This window comes from Buteo buteo, chromosome 12 (assembly GCF_964188355.1).
Source record: "Buteo buteo chromosome 12, bButBut1.hap1.1, whole genome shotgun sequence".
Classification (NCBI taxonomy): domain Eukaryota; kingdom Metazoa; phylum Chordata; class Aves; order Accipitriformes; family Accipitridae; genus Buteo; species Buteo buteo.
Genome location: NC_134182.1, coordinates 36,712,964 through 36,717,567, shown reverse-complemented (window position 1 = coordinate 36,717,567; position 4,604 = coordinate 36,712,964). Strand labels below are relative to the sequence as shown.

At 43.3% G+C, this 4,604-nt stretch overlaps 1 long non-coding RNA gene across 1 annotated transcript; it reads right to left on the bottom strand.

The window, feature by feature from the left end:
* Window positions 1-288: 288 nt before the first annotated feature.
* On the bottom strand, window positions 289-2,035 carry LOC142037619 (uncharacterized). Its single transcript, XR_012652421.1, has 3 exons — window positions 2,003-2,035; window positions 1,516-1,662; window positions 289-584 (listed from the first exon to the last, which is right to left on the bottom strand). It is a non-coding gene; the product is annotated as an uncharacterized LOC142037619 (long non-coding RNA).
* Between the last annotated feature and the right edge of the window lie 2,569 nt (window positions 2,036-4,604).

The following is a 4,604-nucleotide window of genomic DNA, read 5'->3' as shown; positions in this document are numbered from 1 at the left end:
TGCCCCAGTTTTTTAATAAAAAGCCCTGTTGCTTTTTATTTCCTAGTGGAAATTCAATCTTCAGCACGATCTAAACTCTGTGCTGATATAAATCACCCTGAAATTTCAACGGGATGTGATGTTCCCCTTCTCTTTTTTGTGAACTGTTCCATTGTGCACCCTAGTTTATTGTAGATTGGTTCAGTAGCATTTTGTGAAGGTGCTAACATGCTTTAAGTACAGACAGGTTATTTCTGATCGTTCTTTTAATACATTTGAGAGATCATTAACAAAATACATGTTGTCCATGTTCATCAGAGAATAATCACAAGTAAATACAAGGATTACTAATTATTTGCTTTATATCATCATTTTACTGCTCTTTCCAAGTTTTGCCTACTAGGTGGAGGCATGCTAAGTATGTTAATATTAAGAAGATACAGCAGCATGATGGAAATTAGACAGGTCAGATAATAAATATGTTTGTTTTGTGATAACCAGTGGAAGCGTATTGTGTAGGTGAGAAAAGTGTTCTTCAAAACAGGATACGGGCATCTCCAGAGATTTACTGAAGGAATGACCAGATGCTGGACCACTCTTCTTAGCTGTAAAGATGGTTTAAGGCATACATTCATTATAGTTTCCTTTTATTTTATAGCCTCATTCAACCAAGTGATAAGACGGCAAATAGCACAGTGTGCATTCATCTCACTGGCAAACAACATGGGGTAAAGTCAGTCAATAAAGCTAATTGTACCTGGACAATCTGGTTAAAAGCATCATTAGCCAGTTGTCAGGACTACTCCTGTTTCAGTCAACAGACAACAACCACTAGATATATTACACTTGGACATTTCTGAAGTTTAGGATTAGGTCTGGCCCTTCAAACCAAGACTGCAGACCTCTTCCAAACAAACAAAGGCAGGCTGGCTTTTGCTGTTTGCAGATGTGTGCTCAGGCTGGTCCAGGGGTCCGCCACTGCCGCCTTCCCCTCGCAGGCAAGTCCCGGCCCCTTTCCCTTCCGAGGTCCACCGGAGCGTTCGGAAAGGGTCCGGCTGTGCGGACGTGCACCCGGGGCTCCTTCCCCGGCTGTCGCAGCTCTCCTGGCTGGGGACACGGGGGTGAAACTCTGTCTGCCCGCATCCAGCCCTGCAGCTGGTTTTGCCTCAGAGGCTGCAGGAAATTTTAAATAAATATTCTGTTCAGGAGGCCAAATGCCGAGGCTGGGATTTAATGGAAATATTAATCCCAGAGGGAAGCGTGCATCATGTGGGGCTCTCACAATGAGATGCAGACTTCTGAAGATGTCTCTTAATGACATTATTTATGTTTATTTTTCAGTGCTGTGGTAGCTCCCAGGAGCTATGAACCAAGTGCCTCTTAACCCTGGGACTCTATAAACACAGGCTAAAAGGGTGATCCTGCTCCAGAACGCTTTCTCTCTTTGGCAAGCTGACATCTGAGCTGATACTGTTTTACTTAAATCAAGCTAGTAAAATATACAGTGAGTGCCTGTTTTTCCGGCTGGGTGCTTACCTGTCTCTCTCTCTTTGTGCTTCACTTGGCCACATTTCTTTCACCTTTCTGCACTGTGGCATTCCTTGTGCAGCTTCATCATCTCCATTTTCAAGTGTGTGCTCTGATGCAGTCGTGCCTGATAGTCCCTTGGGATAGTGTAAATAACTAAAAAAAAAAGGTGCATTTTTTGCCAGTTTTCCTGACTTTATTTCATCATGTTAGGAGCTTTCTGACAAAGAGAATGATGGTGTTGTGGTTTAACCCCAGCCAGCAGCTAGGCAGCACGCAGCCGCTCACTCACTCCTTGCCCCCCACCACCCTGGTGGGCTGGGGAGGAGAATTGAAAACAAGTAAAACTTGTGGGTTGAGATAAGAACAGTTTAATAATTGAAATATAGTAATAGTAATAGTAATGGTAATGCTAATAGTAATGAAAAGGAAGATAACAAAAAGAAAGTGAAATATAACCGAAGAAGGACAAGCGATGCACAATGCAATTGCTCACCACTCGCCGACCGATGCCCAGTTAGTTCCCGAGCAGTGATCTGCCCCTCCCAGCCAACTGCCCCCAGTTTATATACTGGGCATAATGTCACATGGTCTGGAGTATCCCCTTTGGCCAGTTTGGGTCAGCTGTCCCAGCTGTGTCCCCTCCCAAATTCTTGTGCCCCTCCAGCCTTCTTGCTGGCTGGGCATCAGAAGCTGAAAAATCCTTGACTTAGTCTAAACACTACTTAGCAACAACTGAAAACATCAGTGTGTTATCAACATTATTCTCATCCTAAATCCAAACCACAACATTATACCAGCTACTAGGAAGACAATTAACTCTATCCCAGCCGAAACCAGGATAGATGGTCTGTGAAGAAAGGTATAAAACATCACTCTGAGCCCTGCTCAGCACAGTCTCTGTCCTAACTTGAAATGGGGCAAAAATGAGGAGCTTATAGAGCATCTTATTCTGGCAGGACACATTTTGCTTTGTATGATGGGCATCTGGCAGGTTCTGGTTTGCTTTCCACATTGTTTAGCAGTCTTTTTCGCTGCTACACACAGTAAAAGATATGAACACAATTAAGAGGCAACTTCTGCTTTGGCCAAAATCACATCCAAGTGTAATTTAATATTCTTTAGGGAAACAAAAAGCCACGCAATTCTGATGAAATTAGGTTCCTTGTCTATATAAACTATGCCCGAACTATTTTTCATGGTGGCTGAAAGCACCATTGTCACTAACACAGACAGCTTGTGGAGCAAAGGTATTTAATTTCTCCCAGAGTTTATTATGTACAGAATTGCTGTAGTCTAGTTTGGCTTGTTAAAGTTAACCTGGAATCAGTGCTTTAGATGCTAGGCTGTAAATTAGTGGTTTGGCAGGTGTTCCATGAGTGTCTGAGCAGCGCTTGTGGCTCAGCTGATGCTTTTGAAAGCAAAGCCCGGCCGAGTGTTAACAGCAGGAACTGCTTCAGCAGCTCCCAGCAAGCCAGGATGCATCCCTGCCCTCCCCACTGGTCCTTCTCTGCCCCCTTGGTGGGTTAGCTTGGAAACTTGAACTGCCTAAAACATAACCCCACAAATAAAAAGCAAATAGTCTGCGGTTGGTTAAGATCCCTGAGCAGATGCCAGCTAACAGTGTGGCCTCGTGATGGGGGAACAGCAAAAGCAAGCTGGTGACAGAGGGAGGGATCACATCAGGGCAGATTGGTATCAGCCGCAGGTGCTGGATACCTTAGAGACCCAGGGCAGGGATAAGAAATATGTATGGAGAAGAAAAACTGTATTGCATCCAGCCTGAGTTGGAAATGTGAATCCTAATTTAACTACCTGTGGAATGGGAATTCACCCCGGTGTTGTTAACACTAGCTCAGTAATACTTGTGATGCATTCAGCTCTTTGTGAATCTCGGGCTGGTAAAAAAAGGTGACTGAGAGGGAAATACAAGAAACCCATAAAGCACCATGGGTGGTATGGAAAAGAGAACAATTATTTACCTACTAATTACATTAGGCACTAAGAGGCACCCACTGAAATGATCAGGTAGTGAATGAAAAGGAAATGGAGGGAAATACTTTTTCTCACTACGCAGAACTAAACTGGCTGGAGGGGGACCATGGAACTCAGATGTCCGGAGTTGCAGAGAGTTGCTCCATACACCAAGCTATGCTGGTCAAGCCTGGAGGACACCCACCAGCAAAAGATGTGAATTATGAAATGCTGCTCATTAAGTAGGTGGTCACAATTTATTGCACGTGCAGAGGAAAACATATGCCCTAGGGCAAAAATTATAAGAAAAATCTTCATAGATCGTAGGATAGTTTAGCTTGGTGAAAGTCTCAGAAGTCATCTGGTCCAAGCCCTGCTCAAAGCAGGGCCAACCGTGATGCTAGGTTATGTTGATACATGATCAAGCAGTTTCAGTGTCCATGTGGTATTCAGAAAGAAGCTGGTCTAGATGTGCATGGACTACTCTTGTTCTCACTTTTCCTAACTTTTCAGTGCTTGACTTGTTAACAATGTTCTTGCAGTGCACTAGAGGAGTAATTCCTGGTGCTAGCCTTGCAGAGGCAATTGGGTTGTTTACTGTGTAAGAGTTGCAACTTGTCCTAGCAATTATAAACCCCACCTGCAATTATTTTTAGGCATAAAAAGGTAAGCTAGCTTTAAAAAGCATGTCTTAAGAGCTGTCTGAATCTAGCAAAATTGCACCATTGCCATGAAGAAATGTGCTGAGACATGTGAGCCTTGGGCAGATTTAGTCTGCTGACAGGCTGAATCTTGAGTGGCACCATCTTAGTGAACCAATTAAATAACGGATGCTAGTTTCCTAAGGCTATGACCCAAGGGAATTTTGCGTTGTTCAGCTGAAAGTCGGAATTAGTGAGTCAAAGTCTTCCCTGAATTACACTAGTTAAACAATGACCTCAGCTTCGTTACCCCAGATTTCCATTCAACAAACACAGGGCCTTATACTACAAATGTACAGTAGAAGGCGTTAACTTTCCGTCCAGTTTTGGAATGAAATCTTTCTCATTTTCTCTGAAATGAAGTAGCTGCAGTGTGTTTCGAGAATATGATGAGAAAAAAGTTTGTTTTAATTGGGAATACAA